At 34.4% G+C, this 20,622-nt stretch overlaps 1 long non-coding RNA gene across 1 annotated transcript in view; it reads left to right on the forward strand.

The window, feature by feature from the left end:
• The first annotated feature begins 7,212 nt into the window (after positions 1-7,212).
• LOC110743181 overlaps positions 7,213-20,622 on the forward strand; it is a 56,031-nt gene continuing 42,621 nt past the window's right edge. The window contains exon 1 of the long non-coding RNA XR_002521805.2: positions 7,213-7,352. This is a non-coding gene — a long non-coding RNA (uncharacterized LOC110743181). The remainder of the gene's footprint in view (positions 7,353-20,622) is intronic.

Raw genomic sequence — 20,622 nt, forward strand, 5'->3', positions numbered from 1 at the left:
GTGCATATGCTAATTAGGTAAATTAAGCTATTCCACAATGTATACATATTTTACTATTTTTGAAATATGAAATATGTATATACTATTCCGCAATGTATACATATTTCAAAATATCATGTTATAGATAATAAATATAAAATGTGTCAAAAATAAGGTGAAAATTAAAAATAATGTGAAACATCCACAATAAATGGAATACCAAAAAATTTTTTAAAAGATTACTGGTTATGCTTTGTTCTTTAGCATTTAACTCTAGCATGTCCTGGCATGGCGCTGTTGCAATGCCAAGATAACATTAGGTTGTCTTGTTCACATTTTGGAGGGGCTTATTTTGTAAGGTCATTAGGATGATATTTAGAGGCTGGGAAGGGGAGTAATTTGTGAAATGAATTCCATGACTGGAAAGACATAACACGCCATCTAAAGATTCATTACTTATCACCTCATTGGGGTTGGGGAAACAGTTTTTGAGAATATTTTAGACACAACTTTCATTTTAGCAGAACATTGGACTACATGAATTCTTCCTACTTTCAAACGGTGACTTTTTAAAGCATGTATCAATTCTTCTGTTATATTCAAAATTTAAAAAATTTAAATATAATGTTTTAGTCATATTATTGTTTTAGTATGCAGACATTTTTCCTCGGGGAAAAGACATTGTTAGGTTATTGTTATCCAGAATAATAAAGGCAGTAAGTCATTTTTTATTCAAATACTAATCTGATTAAGATTTAGAAGGTACAGAGCAATGGAAAACAGAATATTCAAAATAAATATATTCTGGCATCAAAATGTAAGTGTTTTATTTATGGTATCTACCTTATTAATAAATTAAAACTGATTGTTACATGAATCAAATAATTTAAAAGGATGCAAGTAATTCACTGAGCAAAACTCTGCTTCAGGTCAGATTTTCAGTCTTTGCAAAATCCAGAAAATGTGATTTCCACGTTCATTACACTAAAACAAAGAAAACCAATTAAAATAATGTGCATTGACAAATTAAAGTTTGTGTTTTAATATTCCCTGATACCATTAACACTGTAGATTATTAAAACTAAAATACTTTTAGAAATCCAATTTATTTTCATTCTTTAAGGTCATTTTCTTTTTTGGTATTCTTCTCAGGTTGGGAACTGAATGAAGGCCGGTTTTTCTTTTTTGTTTTAAGCCTATTTATTTTCTGGTCTTCATGCAGTATAATTGTTTTAAAAACAGAGTTGGAAAAGAGTTTAAATGAACATTTCCATAATAATGTTTAAAAATGTTCAGGAACATTTTTTTTTCAAATTGTTTTAAAAAATATTCACTGAGTTCTTCCATTAATTTGCCTAAAAAATTACAGTAAAATAACAATAAATAATATTTATGACAATGAGCCCACCTGAAGTTTGAAATATAATAAACTCTCATTGTCAAAGAGAAATGCCAGCTTTAAAATGGTAATGTCTTGTAAAGAGAGAGACCATGCATATAATGGTATTTAAAGATCATAGAAATGGAACATATATATTTCTAATTATTAATAAAAGCATCCATGTTGTGATGTGGAATATTTTTTGTGGATTAAAAGTAATATTAAAACAAATCACATAGTACAGAAAAGTATAGGCCAGGCGCAGTGGCTCACCCCTGTAATCCCAGCATTTTGGGAGGCCGAGACGGGCAGATCACGAGGTCAGCAGATCGAGACCATCCTGGCTAGCACAGGTGAAACCCCTGTCTCTACTAAAAATCCAAAAAGTTAGCCGGGCGTGGTGGCGGGCTCCTGTAGTCCCAGCTACTCAGGAGGCTGAGGCAGGAGAATGGCGTGAACCTGGGAGGTGGAGCTTGCAGTGAGCGGAGATAACGCCACTGCACTCCATCCTGAGTGACAGAGCGAGACTCCATCTCAAAACAAACAAACAACCAACAAGAAAAAAAAAGAAAAGTATAGACAATAAATAATACATAATAAATTTACTTATAGATATTTCAATATATAAAAACTGAAAACATTTTGATGTGTTTTCTTCAGGATATATTTCTATTTTTCTCAGCACTCCAAATATAGTTATTAATCAGCCATTTTTTACTTAACATTATATGCCATTAACATTTTCCAGTATCATTAAGAATTCTTCCAAAATGTTTTTATTAATTGCATGTTATTGTGAAACATAAACAAAATACAAAATAGTATTTTCCCCTCATTCCTGTGCTTACAGCATTTCTATTGTCTTGCTTCACATTTTTATTATTAATATAAACATTGAAATGAACATCATCAGTTTGAAACTTTTCATGTATTCATTATTAATTTATTTATATACTTTTCTAGAAGTTGAACTGCTTCTCAGTATACTCACCAGTATACTCTGGTGAGTAAAGAGGTTTAAATATTTTCCAGATTTAACACACGTTGGTAAACTGTTTTCTAGGAATGATGGACCAATTTACATTCCAAACAACAAGAAGAAGCAACAATCAATTTAGACTTGAGACTATTGCTCTTGGTCTTTTGAGTATTCATTAAAAATTCTATAGGTGAAAAATCATAACTTCTAGTTTTAAATTACATTTATTTAATTACCAGTTAGCTTAAGTTTAAAACAAATGTATTAATTAAATCAATTCTTTTTCAGTGAGTTTTGTACTAATGTTCTTTCCCCGTTTTTTGCATATTGTATTGTTTTTCATTGTAAATTAAAAATATTAACTATCTGTTGTGTTAATAGAATATATTTTTCTTACGTCTTTTAATTAGCTTTTAAACATTTTGTGTGTTTTGTAGTTTTTATGTATTTATGTGCTTTTCTCTTTTTTAGAAGGTTTATTTTTAATAATTAGGAAATGTTTTCTAGTTCAGAGATGAGATAATTATTTTACTAACCTATTGTCCTCTAATTTTTCCTTGCTTTTCTTTATAATTTCTCTCTCTAAACTTAGTTCAACTTTCTGAAGTTTATTTCAGTGTTTGGAGCAAGAAATAAACTTTTAGTTAAAAAAAAAAGTTTTTAAAAATTAAAATAAGAAGTGAAAAGTTTAATCTCCCTTTTCATTACTTCCTGCCTCCAGTTTCCATGCAAAGAAGTAACCTTAACAAGTATTTATTCATTTGCTCTTTCATGTACTCATTTTAGATTACTCATCCATTTGGCAAAGATTTTAGAGATCCTACTATGTATCAGCCACTATTGCAAATACCAGAGATAACGGTGAGCTGCCTTCACAGAACCCTCCTTGTAACAGAGTGGGGCAGAGAAGATTAAGAGTTAAATACACGAAGAAACACAGTAATTTCAGAGGGTGATCAATATTATGAAGGGGGGAAACACATTAATGGGATAAAGAGCAATGTGGAGAGCCACTGAGGGAAAATTTCATTTCTCATCTCTTGCATTTTACTTTTTATTTTATATAGATGATTAAAAAAGTCTTTCTGAGGAGGTGACATTTAACTTAAGATGTAGAGGAAGAGGCATCAGCTATGGGAAATTTGGGTAAAGTAGTTCCAAGCAGAGGGAGGAGTAAATATAAAGGCCATGAGGTAGAACCAGATTGACACATTTGAAAAACAGGAAAAGGAAGGACCAGAAGCACTGAGGTTTAAGCGGGGAAAAAAAGGAACTCCAGTAAGGTCAGAGGTAATTTCCCTGAAGATTGCCTCATGGATTGCTTCTACAATCCATTTCTCAGATTTTGAATCAGTTCTCGACATGTGTATTTGGGGCTAATGTTTTAATTTCTGCAGCGTTTGAATGCTTGGGGAGTGTATATAGCATGGATTACTGCTAGGGGTATTCGAGGGCTGACAGACTTGGGTCCAAACGTCTATACTGTCACTTAGTAAATGTATAATCTTGGGCAATATACACAGCCCCTTTAAGACTTGAAGCTTCCTCAGCTGTAAAAGGAGAAATAAAAATTCCCAACTTACAGAATTGTTGAAAAAATTAAATAAGATAGCATTTGTAAAAGATTAAGTTGGCAGCAATAGTAAGCCAAAAAAATTACAATTTGGTAAGAAAATAACTTTTATTATGATTCTACAATTATTATTTCAGATCTGCTTTAGAATATCTAAGATATCCTAAAATAATTCTTTGGAGATTTAAAATATTTAGATTTGTTTACACCTGTAGGTTAACTAAAGGAATATTGATATCTTATTATTCCCATCTGGAAACAGTCACTTAAATGGGAGAAAAGTTTTTCAATCTACCCATCTGACAAAAGTCTAATGTCCAGAATCTACAAGGAACTTAAACAAATATACAAGAAAAAGACAAATAATCCCATTAAAAAGTGGGCAAAGGATATGAACAGACATTTCTCAAAAGAAGACATTTATGTGGCCAACAGACATATGAAAAAATCTCAACATTACTGACCATTAGAGAAATGCAAATCAATACCACAATGAGATAGCATCTCACTCCAGTAAGAATGGTGATTATTAAAAAGTCAAGAAACAATAGATGCTGGCAAGACTGTGAAGAAACAGGTACACTTTTACATTATTGGTGGGAATATAAAAAAATCTACAACAACCAGAGATAACATTTGACCCAGTAATCCCATTACTGGGCATATACCCAAAGAACTATAAATCATTCTACTGTAAAGACACATGCACACGTATGTTTACTGCAGCACTCTTTACCAACCCAAATGCCCATCAATAATAGACTGGATAAAGAAAATGTGGTACATATACACCATGGAACACTATACAGCCATAAAAAGGAATGAGATCATGTCCTTTGCAGGGACATGGATGAAACTGGAAGTAATCATCCCCAGCAAACTAACACAGGAACAGAAAACCAAACACCACATGTTCTCACTTATAAGTGGGAGCTGAACAACGAGAAGACATGGACACAGTATGGGGAAAACACATACCAGGGTCTGTCAGGGGTTGGGAGACAAGGGGAGGGAGAGCATTAGGACAAATACCTAATGTATGCATGGCTTTAACCTTAGATGACAGGTTGATAGGTGCAGCAAACCACCATGGCACGTGTATATCTATGCAACAAATCTGCATATTCTGCATATTCTGCACATGTATCCTGGAACTGAAAATAAAATAAAAATAAAAATAATAAAATAAAATAAAGTAAAATTCATCTGATATGGTTTGGTGGTGTCCCCATTGAAACCTCAACTTGAATTGTATCTCCCAGAATTCTCCCATGTTGTGGGAGGGAGCCAGGGGTAATTGAATCATGGGAGCTGGACTTTCCCATGCTATTCTCATAATAGTGAATAAGTCTCATGAGATCTGATGGGTTCATTAGGAGTTTCCACTTTTGCTTCTTCCTCATTTTCTCTTGCTGTTTCAATGTAAGAAATGCCTTTTGCCTTCTGCCATGATTCCGAGGCCTCCCTAGCCATATGGAACTGTAAGTCCAATTAAAACTCTTTTTCTTCCCAGTCTCACATACATCTTTATCAGCAGCATGAAAATGGACTAATGAGGTAAATTGGTACCAGGAGTAAGGTGTTGCTGAAAAGATACCTGAAAATGTGGAAGTGACTTTGGAACAGGGTAACAGGCAGAAGTTGGAACAGTTGGAGGGCTCAGAGGAAGACAGGAAAATGTGGGAAACTTTGGAACTTCCTAGAGATTTGTTGAATGGCTTTAACAAAAATGCTGATAATGATATGAACAATAAGGTCCAGGCTGAGGTCTTCTCAGATGGAGATGAGGAACTTGTTGGGAACTAGAACAAAGGTGACTTTTTTTTTTTGAGATGGAGTCTCGCCCTTGTTATGTTTTATCAAAGAGACTAGTGGCATTTTTGCCCTTGCCCCAGAGATTTGTGGAACTTTGAACATGAGAAAGATGCTTTAGTGTATCTAGTGGAAGAAATTTCCAAGCAGAAAAGCATTCAAGTGGTGTCTTGGCTACTGTTAAAAATATACTGTTTTAAAAGGGAAACAGAGCATAAAATTTCAGAAAATTTGCAGCCTGATGATGCAGTGGAAAAGAAAAACCCATTTTTTTTTGGGAGAAATTCAAGCCAGTGGCAGAAATTTGCATAAGTAGCAAGGAGCTTAATGTTACTCCCCAAAACCATGGCGAAAATATTTGCAGGCAATGTCAGAGACCTTCACGGCAGTGCCTCCCATCACAAGCCCAAAGGCCCAGGAGGAAATAGTGGTTTCTTGGGCTAGGCCCAGGGTCCCTGTGCTGTGTGCAACCTAGGGACTTGGTGCCCTACATCTCAGCTGCTCCAGCAGCGGCTGAAATGAGCCAATATAGAGCTCAGGCCATGGCTTCAGAGGGTGCAAACCTCAAGCCTTGGCAGCTTCCATGTGGTGTTGGGCCTGTAGGTACACAGAAATCAAGAACTGAGGTTTGGGAACCTCTGCCTAGATTTCAGAAGATGTACAGAAATGCCTGGATGCCCAAGCAAAAGTTTGTTGCAGGGGCAGGGCCCTCATGGAGAACATCTGCTAGGGCAGTGTGGAAGGGAAATGTGGGATGGGAGCCCCCACACAGAGTCCCTACTAGGGCACTGCCTAGTGGAGATGTGAGAAGAGGGCCACTGTCCTCCAGACTCTAGGATGGTAGATCCACTGATGGCTTGCACCCTGCACCTGGAAAAGTCACAGACACTCAACACCAGCTGGTGAAAGCAGCTGAGAGGGAGCCTGTACCCTGTGAAGCCACAGGGGCGGAGCTGCCCAAGACCATGGGAACACACTTGTTGCATCAGCGTTACCTGGATCTGAGACCTGGAGTCAAAGGAGATCATTTTAGAGTTTAAAATTTGACAGCCCTCTGGATTTCGGACTTGCATACACCCTGTAACCCCTTTATTTTGGCCATCTTTTCCCATTTATAATGACTGTATTTATGCAATGCCTGTACCTCCATTGTATCTGGAAGTAGGAACTGACTTGCTTTTGATTTTACAGGCTCATAGGCGGAAGGGATTTGCCTTGTCTCAGATGAGACTTTGGACTGTGGACTTTTGAGTTAATGCTGAAACAAATTAAAACTTTGGGGGATTGTTGGGAAGGCATGATTGGTTTTGAAATGTGAGGACATGAGATTTGGAGGGGCCAGGGGTGGAATGATATGGTTTGGCCGTGTCCCCATTCAAATCTCAACTTGAATTGTATCTCTCAGAATTCCCATATGTTGTGGGAGGGACCTAGGAGGAGGTAACTGAATCATGAGGTCAGGTCTTTCCCGTGCTGTTCTCATGACAGTGAATAAGTCTCGTGAGATCTGATGGGCTTATCAGGGGTGTCTGCTTTTGCTTCTTCCTCATTTTCTCTTGCTGCCATGATATAAGAAGTTCTTTTCACCCCCTGCCATGATTCTGAAGCCTCCCCAGCCTTGTGGAAACGTAAGTCCAATTAAACCTCTTTTTCCTCCCAGTCTCAGGTATGTCTTTATCAGTAGTGTGAAAACGGACTAATACAATTCTCCTATATCATTCAAAAAATTTATAGAGATTTTTCCCATATAAATTCTACATGTTTTTTGTGAAGGTTAAGTTTTACATGCATATTTATAAGAGTAATTAATAAATATATTAACAGTCAGATTTTAGTATCAGTGTTATATAATAAACCTAGTAATTCCTTGATTGGCAGCTGATATTTTTGTAAATGGAATTACCTGCTTCTTGAGAGTTTAATGCAATTTATAGTTAAAACAATCTGGCTCTGAAGCCTCTTAAACAGGAAGTATTTTGATTTTTTTAAAGATATGTAGTAACTATTTGTCTTTTAATTTTGCCTATTTCTAAATATTTTTACAGAAGTAGCCAATTTTTAATTACCAAATTTATTAACACAGAAATATAGTGTGTACTGTATAAAACGTATATTTACTTTTCCCCCCTTAGTCTAATTTTGCTTATTTGTGTTTTTTCTCTCATTTTTCTTGATTCAATTTGTATTGATTTGCTAGGGGTGCCATAACATAGATACCACAAACTAGGTGGTTTAAGCAACATAAATATATTGTCTCACAGTTTTGTAGGGAAAGAATCTGAAGGGAAAGTGCTGACTCTTTCTGAGGGCTGTGAAAGAAGGATTTGTTCCATACCTCTCTCCTTGGTTTGGAGATGGCCATATTCATGTTCCGATAGAGTTTTTTCTATATATGTATCTGTATCCAAATTTTCACTTTGTATAAGCACACCAGCCAAATTGAATTAGGGCCCACCCTACTCCAGTGTGACTTCAACTTAACTAATTACATCTGCCACAACCCTATTTTCAAATAAGGTCACATTCTGAGGTCCTGGGAAATAGGACATCAATATAAAAAATCTGCAGGGGGGAAGCAGACACAATTCAAGCCATAACACAATTTATCATTTCATTTTTTTTTTTAATTCAGAAAAGTATGCCTGGGTTTTATCATTTTTAGAGATTTCCCACTTTATAATTTCATCATTTTCTTTCTTCCATATTTTTTTCTAACTTCATTTTGTTTGCTTTTGAAATGTTTATTTTCTCTTATTTAATAATAAGGAAATACATTGCCTTCAAGTGGTCTTTTCTCTATGTAAAGCTCTTGCTGTATCATATATTTTGATCTGTTTTTGTTAAATAATTTATTATTGCATGTTTGCTTTTGACTTTGAAAAATCATTACTAAAGAAAAATATTTTTAAATTTCCAAGTGTAGAATTTTTTAAAAAATGAGACAGAAAATCAGTATCAGGAGACAGTTTAGCAAGCTGATTTCCAGTTATCTAAGTCAGTGATAATCATTACATTGACCACTTACCATGGTCCATGTTTTGGTTATCAACCTCATAGAGAGAAAATACATTTTAAGTTTTATACTCAATTGTGCATTCATGTCTAAGACGTGAATCCACATTAAACTCATTAGGATATTTTGTTAACAAAACCAGACATCCAAGATGTGAATTAATAAGGAACATGCCTGTTGTGGGAAAACTTCCATATTAGTGACCAGTTCATTCTTTTCAAAGGTACACCTATAAGAGGTATTAATCAACTTCAGAAGTTAGCTCTTTGAACAAATAGAGTGAGTTAAATAGATTACATATCTTGGGTACAAGGATAATATCAGTGCAAAACTAAAACAGAAGGAGGTTGTTTCTAGTAAAAAGGGATGTTCTGGTGATCTCTGGTTAAGTTTCCTACTCCTCTTGAAGGACACTACCAGCTGCTTTAGCTCAGTGCTTGGGCAATCAGGACTGAGGAATGTACTGTTATTGACTTGTGATATCCTTAGCTACACTAATGTTTTCATTTAGGTTATAAGGAGAACTTGCTGATTTAGGCAGACTGGACCTCTTTAAGGTGAGTTTTCCTACATATGCAAACACTCTTCAAAACGAGGCTAGTCCAAAAAACACCCAACTATTCTATCAAAAAGACATGTGCACTCTCAAGTTCATCACAGTACTGTTCATAACAGCAAAGATATAGAATCAACCTAAGTGCCCATCAGTGGTGGATTGGATAAAGAAAATGTGGTACATATATGCCATGGAATACTATGCAGCCATAAAAAGGAATGAAAACTATTGTTGGGTACTATGCTCAGTACATGGGTGATGGGATCATTTGTGCCCCAAACCTCAGTGTCAAGCAATATACCCAGGTAAGAAACCTGCACATGTATCCCCTGAATCTAAAATTAAAGTTGAAAAAAAATGAGCATAGCAACATTCTTTTCATTTATTCAAGAAATAATTATTGAATGCTAATGTAAGCTTGCCTCTGTGCTCTGTCCTGAAAATATAGTTGTAAACCTAGCAATAGGGTCTCTACCCACCTGAGGCTTTCAAAGTAGAAGAGGAGATAGCATATGATCATATAAACAAATTTATAAATAAAGAAATGTTTGATTTACCATTGTAATATCTGCTAGAATGGAGAAATATATAAATAACTTGTGAACTAACAAAGTTGACTCTTCGGAAGTGATATATAAGATGACTCTCTTAGAATAAGAATTTCAATAATGAAAGATAGATGGGTTGAGCATTCCAGAGAAAGGAAATTGCAATGGAGAAGAACAGAAGTCTGGACCTCCAAGCTGGCGCATGGAGAAAATAAAGTAAAATAGGAAACAAATAAACAAAAACAGAATGACTACAACACAAAAAGCAAAGGGAAGAATTGCAGAAAAGGAGATTCCTAGAGACTCTGCAGAATCTTGTAGATCATGTGAAGGATTTATCCTTTTCTTAAGATAGGGTGGCCATTGAAGTGTCCAAGAAGAGAAATATTTTAAGATTAATTTGACTGCTGTGCTGAGAGTGATGGGAGCTAAGAGAAGATGTGGGAAGCTCCGTTACTATAGTGATTTAGGCCAAAAGTTGGAAGGCTTGATGTAGGGTGGCAGCAATGACAATGTTGAGAAGTAAGTGGACTGGAGATATGTTTAGTATTATTGGTAGAATTCACAGGACTTGGTACTTGTTTAGATATTCAGTGTAAATGAGAGCGCTATTAAAGATAACTCACAGATGTTTGACTTGAGAAATCTAATGGATGGCCTTGCCATCTCCTGACACTTAGTGGAAGCTCAATAAATCTTATCTATTTTTAGCTACTTGTGTAATAGTCACAAGAAAAATATGGACACGTGACAAGTTTACCCCATCCCCAATGTATCACACCATACATACATGCATATAGAAAAGCCACTTGAAAGAAGAAACTTAAACCAAACATACAAGCAAACAAAAAGTAGGCATAAACCAAACTAAGCTACAAATTGCCTTTTAGTCTAAATCATTAAATAATTCATAGTTTGAAGGCTATTTAGTTGAAGACCTGGGTTACAGTCTCACACTGCCTCTGACTCTGGGGTGAATTTAGACAAGGTGAAGTGGCTTTGGTTCACTGAACTTTAGTTTTCTCAACTGTAAGAAAAAAAGGCAAGGACTGTTGGCTATTTATTATTACAAAACCTATAATCCTCTAGTAGAGAGTCAGATCCATAGAACACTATGCAAATATCTGCAGTGGTCATAACTGTGGTTATGTAGTAGTCACTATCTTTGCTTCATTATTCACACATTTATAATATGTTTTATTGCCTAGAAGGAGATAAGAGTAGGATGGTGGTAGAAAAGCAAGCCTAATTTTGGAACATGTTTGAACTATTCTTTTCAGATAGCCTTTTACATTTTCTATGGAAAACACAATGCTAAGTTGTTTCTTTTTAGTATAACTTTCTATATTTTTACTGTAGCATCCCATCTGCTTTTGGCCCTCAGTTAAATGTCCATTTGTTTACTGGTATTAATTTGCAACAGCTATTTATTAAGCAGAGAAATAATTATAGCTAGTAGGTCGTCAACTTTAATATTTCTTCTTCAAAATTCATCAATGGTTTCCAGTCCCTTTAGAATAAAATATCAACTTGCTACTAGGGCTTAACGGAAAATACTATGAGCTGGCCTTGACTGACATCTCTATTATCATCTGATATCCTCCTTTCCTTTGCTTACCATTTGTGAAAATACCTTTGCTCCAGCTTTGTATGCCTTTTTTTTTTTTTTCCAGTTCTTAAAACATTGCAAGCTGTCTCCTGGCTCAAGACTGTATATAAGCCAGTCTCCCATTCTGGTAAAGCTCTACCCCTAGTCTTTTCTTGCCTGCTTCATCCATGATATCTCAGCCTGAATGACATGTCCTCCAGGAAGCTCTTTGATTTTTCCGCCTGTCTTGTTCTCTCTTGTTAACTTCTTTTACATAATCCTGTTTGTTTATTGCATTCATCTTTTCTAATTGTTTAGGAATGTTTGCTTTTTCAATTTTTTCTTCCAGGAATCATAGTTGTCTATTAATTATTATGCTCCTAGTGCCTACCATGTTGCCTGACACAATATTTGGTGTCTTTTAGACACTCAAAAATATTTGTTGAATGAATTAACAAATAATAGAGTTACAATATCTGGAATATAAACTACAGAATCTGAGTTCTGAACTTTTTCTACCTATACAGAATATGGTATTTGAATTCCATCAGCTTACCTTCAACTGATCTTGAGTCTCACAATGAGATAATTCAAAAGCATTTTTTAAAACTGAGAAATAGTACAATGAAGATAGTGTCCCTGAGGCAAAGTTAAGAATAAACACAAACCTCTTCTTCAAGTAACTCCTCCCTTTTTAAACATTTTCTCATTTTTTCAAGTGATGAAGAAAATATCACCATGTTATTCACACATATGCCTGAAGCATGTTTAAGCTACATTTTTTCAAAGTGTAAATTTAATTTAAAAGTCAGAAATAGCCAACAGAGTCATTGTTTTTATAGATTTAATCTGAATAAAGAATGTAAAAGTTTGATTTATTTTCCACATTAATTTAAGTTCAAATTGAAGGTAGTTTTTAAGTCCAAAGCCTGTCTCATATCACAAAGTAGTGTGCAGTTATCATCATTTCATTAGTTGGAATCTACTCAGAATTTCAAAGAAAAAAGAGAGTGCAATGGGTGCATAGATTGAGGATTAGAAATCATTGTAAGTGATGTATCCATGCTTTAATTATACAATAAAAGTCATGTAATAATATATCTTGGACAGGAAGGATTAAATGATGTGGTATTTCTCAGTTGGGGGAGTTCACAATAGTGTTTCAGATAACTCACTTGACAGTCTTTGGTAGGGTGAGAGAAACTATATTTTGAGCCTAAGGGAAATTTGTATGGCTTCGCATATAATTCTTTTCATGATGTCCACTATTCTATAATTTTCCTTTAGCCATACTGGTACAGTAACAGAGGAAAATTTTTCTTATTATTTTTTTCCATTCTATATCCATTTAATCAAGTGTCTCCTAAGCAATTGGCTAAAAAAATCCATTTCTCCTTCCTTTCTGTTTTCTCTAACAATGGACTTAGTTTGAGAAAATTTTGTATACTTTGTAGGTATTAATCATTATGTAGTACAAATAAAAAGTCCTAGGATTTTTTATACAATGATTCTAAATGTACATTATTTTCTCAATCCAATTTTGGGAATTGAACCCCTGCATTTCCATTTAGAGGGGAGAAAGATGCAACGCATTGTATTCACCATAGACAACATCAAGCATACAATTTATGCTCTGCCAACTTATTCTCAGGTTATACAGAATGGCTTGCATATTTTTCACATTTTTATAATTTATTCTAAAGTACCTATGAAAACAGTTCTATAACCTTTGAAGTAGGAAATGTATCTCTAGGTAATATTCCCATCCTGTCAGAGCCATCCAGCTAAGTGATATTGATGGGACTTTAATGATATAAATTCATCACAGGGTTGAGTTGTTTCTCACCATTGTGTGCCACCATGTTGTCACACTGCTTTCAGCTTCAGTGCTCCCTGCTACTTGTCTCTCAAGAAAGTTTTGCGTGTAACTGAAGCATGAGCATGTTTATCTCAGTTTGAACATATGTGTGAGTGTGGGAGAGGATTTCATTTTGCTGATCCAACTTGTGATGACTGTTTAGCTCTTCAAATCATTTTTATTTTTCTTTGTCTATTTATTCCTTCCAGGACATCTTTCATTAAAAAGGACATTAAAATCTCCAAAAACAGCCACTCTAGAGCTGTTGCTGGCCATTCGTTAAACACAATAAAGATGACATCAAATATGTTAACTTTAAAAATATTATATTTAGAGTATAATACATGCAAGTTAATCTACATTCAAGTAAAAATATTACAATTAATCTGTGGTCAGAAAAGAAATATTAGTATAACATGGTGATCATATAAAATCACAGAATTTTGAAGTTTTTATGAGCAGGGATGGGTGGGGGTGGGGGGTTAAGAATGAAAAAGAAAAAAATAAGGAAATAGAATATGTATCAAGAGCTTATGGAAATGTTTTAAGCTAATAGACAAAGTATGGAAATGCTTTTTATGCTAGGTGATGCTTTTTAAATTCTAAAACCAGATAAGGTTTAATAAAATCAATGGAGAAGAAGAGTTAGGAAGAATCTTAGAAGACACCTAAAAAAGAAAGATAAAAGAAAGGGAAAAGAAGGGAAAGGGAAGGGTCAGGGAAGGGAAAGGGAAGGGAAAAGAAAGTGGCTTTGACTATGAACCATGACTATGAAATGTAAGAAGTACATTTTACCTTGTGACCTAATATGTACATGTAAACATACACATATAGTACTGAACATTTCAAGAAGAGATAATTATAGTTACTATATGCTATGTACTCTTACCTATTTTGTAATTAGTAAAGTTTATTTTTATAACAGTTTTAGGTTCCAGAAAAATTGAACAGAAAGAATAGAGAGTTTCTACATACTCCCTCCCTTCACACAGGCACAACCTCTCCTACTATCAACATTCTGCACATTTCTTACAACTGATGAGTGGCACATTTCTTACAACTGATGAACTCACATTGACATATCGTTATCACACAAAGTCCACAGTTTCCATTAGCATTCGCTCTTGGTGTTGTACATTCTATAGGTTTTAGTAAACATATAAATGACATGAATCCACCATTGTAGTATTGCACAGAATAGTTTCATTAGCCTAAAAATCCTCAGTGCTCTGCCTATGCATCCCTCTTTCACCACTAACTCCTGACAAGCACTAGTATATTTACTTCAGTTTGCCTTTGCTGGAATGTTATATAGTAGAAATCACACAGAATGCAATATTTTTTGATTGACTTCTTTTTCTTAGTAAAATGCATTTAAGTTTCCTCCATGTCTTCTTGTGACTTGATGGCTCGTTTCTTTTTAGCATTAAATAATATTCCATTTTCTAGAAGTACTACAGTTTATCCACTCACCTACAAAGGACATCTTGGTTGCCTCTAGGAACTGGCAATTATGAAGAAAGATGCTACAAATATCTATGTGCAGGGTTTCGTGTGGACGTAAGTTTTCAGTTTATTCAGGTAAATACTAAGGAGCACAATTGCTAGATCATAAGGAAAAAATATCTTTAGTTTTGTAAGAAACTGTTGAAGTATCTTCCAAAGTAACAACACCATTTTGTATTCCTGTGATCAATGAATCAGAGTTCCTGTTGCTCTATATCCTTACCAGAATTTGGTGGTGTCAACATTTAGAATTTTTGTCATTCTAATAGATGTCTCGTAGTATCTTATTGCTGTTGTAACATGGAATTTCCTAATAACATATGATATTGAACATATTTTCATATACTTATTTGCAATCTGTGTATCTTCTTTGGTGAGGTGTCTGCTCAGGTCTTTTTTCCATTTTTAAATTGAATTGTTCACTTTGCTGTTTTTGAATTTCAAGAGTTCTTTGTATATTTGGGACAACAGTCCTTTATCAGATATTTCTGTTGCAAACATTCTCCCCTAGTCTGTGGCCTGTCTTCTCATTCACTTGACATTATCTTTCATAGAGCAGAAGTTTTTAATTTTAACAAAGTCCAGCTTATCAATTCTGTCTTTCACCAACTCTGCCTTTGGTATTGTATCTCAAAGGTCTTTACCATATGTATTGGTACATTCTTGGAGTGCTATAAAGAACTACCTGAGACTGAATAATTTATAAAGAAAAGGGGTTTAATTGGCTCATGGTTCTGCAGGACATACAGAAAGCAAGACTGAAGAGGAAAGCAGACACATTCTACATGGTTGAAGCAGGACAAAGAGAGAGTGAAGGGGGAAGTGCTATACACTTTTATAAACAACCAAATCTCATGATCTCATGAGAACTCATTCACTATTATGAGAACAGCAAGGGGGAAGTCCACCTCCGTGATCCAATCACTTCCTACAATGCCCCTCCTCCAACAATGGGATTGAGTTGAATATATAGATCAAATTGGAGGAGTTGACATCTTGACAATATTGAATCTTCCTATTTGTCTCTCCATTTATTTAGTATTTCTTTGATAACTTTTATCAGTTTTATAGTTTTTCTTATATAGATCTTATACATATTTTGTTAGATTTATATCTAAATATTTCATTTTCAAAAGTAAATGGTAATGTGTTCTTAATTACACACTGCTGATATATCAAAAGGTGATTGTTTTTTGTATTTAACCTTCTATCCCACAACCTTACTCTAATCACTTAATAGTTTCAGGAATCTTTTTGTTTATTCTTTTAAATTTTCAACATAGATAATCATGTCATCTTTGAAAAAAGACAGTTTCATTTCTTCCTTCCCAATCTGTATATCTTTTATTTCATTTTCTTGTTTTATTGCATTAGCTAGAACTTCCTAAATAATGGTGAAAATGAACAGTGAGAAGAAACATCCTTGCCTTGCTCTTGATCGTAGCAGAAAAGTTCTTATTTTCTTATCACTAAGTATGATGTTAATTGTAGGGTTTTATGGTAGGCATTTTTAAACAAATTAAGGAAGTTCCCCTCTATTTCTAGTTTGCTAACAGTTCTTAGTATTAATAAGTGTGGGATTTTGTCAAATGCTTTTTCTGCATCTATTGGTAGAATCATGTGATTTTTTTCTTTAGCCTGTTGGTGTGATGAATTACATTAACTGGTTTTCTAAGGTTGAACCAGCCTTGCATATCCCATCTGGTCATGGTATAAAATTTTCTTTATATATTGTCAGATTTGATTTGCTACTATTTTGTTGAGAATTTTTGCATCTATGTCTAACAGAGGTATATGTCTGTAGCTATTTTGTTTGTTTTGTAATGTCTTTGGTTTGGGCTTTAGGGTAATGCTAGACTCATATAACTAATTAGGAAGAAGTCACTGTTTCTGTCTTCTGAAAGAGACTAGAGAATTTGTATAATTTATTTCTTTAATGCTTGGTAGAATTCACCAGTGAAGCCAGCTGGGCCTGTTGCATTCTGTTTTTGAAGGTTATTCAATATTGATTCAACGAGGTTTATTCAAACTGTCTATTTCTTCCTGTGTGAGTTTTCATATAGGTTATCAAATTTGTGGGCATAGAGATGTTCTTAATCCTTTACTATCTTTTAATGCCCATGAGATCTGAGGAGCTATTCCCTCTTTCACTTTTAATGTTAGTAATTGGTGTCTTCTCACTTTTTTTTTTAGTTAGCCTGACCAAAGACTTATTAATTCTATTGATGTTCACAAAAGGTCAGCTTTTGGTTTTGTTTTCTCTGTTGGTTTCCTGTTTTCAATTCTCTTAGTTTTCCTTCTAATTTTTACTTCTTCTCTTTTTTCCGCTTACTTTGTATTTAACAGGCTTTTCCTTTTGTGGTATCCTAAGGTCGAAACTTAGAACACTGGTTATTTTATCTTTCTTCTTTTCTGATATATGCTTTTAACACTATAACTTTCCATTTGACATTTAAGATTATTGAAATGAGTGGATGAATATCCACAATATTTGTTAATCATTTTCTATTTATTGCTCTTGTTCTTTATTCTTATTTTTGTCTTCTACACTTTTTCTATCTTTTATTGCTTTAATTTAGCATATATATATACACACACACACATATGTATACATATATATACACATATACATATGTATTTTTTGCTTTATTAGTGGTTGCCCTAGGGTTTGCAAAATATAATTATGACTAATCCCAGTCCATTTTAAAACAACATTATACTACCTAATGGGTCATGCAAGGCATCTTACAATAACAATATATTTCTAATTCCTTCCTTCTGTCCCATGTATCATTGCTGTTATTCGTTTCACTGATACATAATTATACATAATTATATAGTCACATCTATATATACAAGCACACATAAACAAATACACTTTTACTATTATTTTTGACAAAATGTCTTCAAGTAGATCAATTAAGAATGAGAAAAAGAACAATTTTTATTTTATCTTTGTTTATTAATTCTCTGATGCTATTCCTTTATGTACTTACAAGTTTCTGACCGATACCATTTTACTTCCCTCTGAACTTGTTTTAAAACTTTAAAGGCAGGTCTACTGGCAATAAATTCCCTCTATTTTTCCTTCATCTGAGACGTATTTATTTCTCCTTTACTTTTGAATAAAATTTTGCAGGATACAGAATCCCAGTTCAGTGGGATTTTTTTTTTTCTCAAATCTTTACATATTTCACTCGTCTCTTTTCTTGCTTGCATGGTTTCTGAGAATTATGATGTAATTCTTATCTTTGCTCCTCTATAGATAAGGCTCCCCTTCTTCATGCCCAGCTTCTTTTCATTTTTTCTTTATCATTAATTTTATGAAGTTTGAATATGATATACTTAAGTGTAGGATTTTTTTTTTGTTTGTTTCTTGGTATTTATCCAACTTGCTGTTCTCCAAGCTTCCTGGATCTGTGGTTTCATGTTTGATGTTAATTTGAATAAATTCTCATTCATTTGTGCTTTAAATATTGCTTCTGTTTCCTTTTCTCTTTATCCTTATTCTGGTGTCTATTACATGTATGTCACACCATTTATAGTTGTTCGGCAGTTCTTGGATACTCTGTGTTTTTTTTTTTTTGGAAGTATTTTTTCTCTTTGCTTTTCAGTTTTGGAAGTTTCTATTGTCATATCCTCAAGCTCAGAGATTCTTTTCTCTGCTTTGTTCAATCTACTGAGAGCATCAAAAGCATTCTTCATCTATGTTACAGTGTCTTTTTTTTTCTTAGAATATTCTAAGAATTTTTAAGAATATTCTTTTTTATTAAGCATTTCTTTTTTATTCTTTCTTAGAATATTCACCTGTCTACTCTCCGCTTCCATTACCTATTTGCTCTTGCAGAGACTACATTCTCTGTTAAAGTCTGTAGCATATCAATCATAGTTATTACAAATTCCTTGTCTGATAATTCCAATATTCCTGCTGTATCTGACCCTGATTAGATGTTTATTTAATCTCTTCAAACTGTACTTTTTTGCCTTTTAATATACCTTATAATTTGTTGTTGAGTAGGCATGATATACTGGGTAAAACAAAGGGCAGTAAACAGGCCCTTAATGTAATAGTTAAATTTCAGTGGGAAGAGGAAGCATCCTATAGTCCTATAATTAGGTCTTTTGGTGAGTCTTTGCCCGTGGACTTTGAATTTCCCCAGTGCTTCTCAATTTGTCCCTTTTTAGATGGTTGGAGGGGCCTGGAGTTGTTTATATCCTTTCCTTCAAGTGGAAGGCTAGAAGGGGCTGGAGCTAGGTTTTCCCTTCCTCCAGGAGGAAGGTTACAGCTGCTTAGAAGTTGGACATTTCTTTACCCTGATAGTGAAGCTGATAAAATAGTTTCTTCTGCAGACAGGCCATGTTAAGAAGAATAGTATGCTTTGATGTATTTCAAAACGGATTATTTCCCCCTCACATTGCTGGAAGCATGAGGGGACTTTCCTCAAATATTTACTGTGAAGACCTGGTAGAGGCCCTGGAGACAAAACTCACAAAAGTGTGAGGGTCTCCCTATGACTGGGTTTTCCTGGAGTTTTTATCCCTCAAACTTGTGCACATTGAGCCTCTAGTTCAAGTTTTTCTGCCTTAGCATTGATTCCTACAGTGGTTTATGCTTAGGAGTTTCTGCCCCAATAAGTTGTGAATCTCTGTATCTATCTGTCACTCCAATTTCTGGGGCAGTAATTTGCCCTGTGATCTTCCTTCTCTGAAAGATCTTAGAGGAGGACTTGGTTTCCAGTCTGTTCAGCTCTTTAGTTGTTGCCATGGAGTGGTGACATCTAAGTTCCTTGTGTATTGGACTGGTCTATTTTTTTTTTTTTCTAATTTATTCTGCTTCACCTAATAGTTTAAAAAACACAAACTAACACTCATCTTCTTTTTTTCCAAATGAGGACACTTTCCCAGACAGGTTGTGTGATTTTCCCAAGGACAAGCAGGCTGCTACTTGCAGATCTCTGAGCTCCCATGACAGAATATTTTCTATTATGATTCAAGGAAAAGAACCCAGGGTTAAATTTTTAACTACCAGGTTCAGGGCTGGCTCTTCTACATTCAGTTTGGAAAGATATTTTATATTTTTACTGCAAATAAGCAAGAACTCAGATTTTTATAAAGATAATTCTGTACAGCCTTGAACAAATTATTTAACCTGCTTCCTACTTTACAGGTTTCCACACGCCCACTTTTCAGTGCTTCAACCACCGATGACTACTTTATTTAGTGGTTCTAAGTTTTATGATGCCATAGTTTATGCTTTTGCTAACATAAAGTGCTATGAATTCAAGGCATCTGCCACACTAATATCTTTGGTTGCTATAATTCATTTTTTCTATCAATAGATTAATGCCCCATCATTAAATTTGATAGGAAGAACTACTATTGTTACCAAATAGACTATTTTATATGTGTGAGAAAACTTTTCAAGGTCATTATCTCATTGATTCAACAAGTCATGTAAACTGTGCAGGTTAGTTCTTATTGCTCTTTGTTTACTGGTTACCTTTGAAATGTTTTGTCATTGTCCAAATTCTCATATCTAATAAACAACAGAGCTAGGATGGAACCAGGACTTCTAAGTTCTAAAATAGCGCTCTTTTCATAATATAGATAAAACATAGCAGAATAGCAGAGTCAGAAGCTTGGAGCTTAGTTCCATACTACAGTGAATCTCTCCTGACTGGTGCTATAGTATAGCTGATGCTTCCCTTACAGCGTTATGGTACCTTCTCAATGAATAAAAGCTATTCACCCACCTGTGATGTAAACTGAAAAAGAAGCAAATAGCTTTGCTGTGGCCTTCAAATATCAAGTATCAAATTATTCTTTGCA

This window comes from Papio anubis, chromosome 6 (genome assembly GCF_008728515.1).
Source record: "Papio anubis isolate 15944 chromosome 6, Panubis1.0, whole genome shotgun sequence".
Taxonomy (NCBI): Eukaryota; Metazoa; Chordata; class Mammalia; order Primates; family Cercopithecidae; genus Papio; species Papio anubis.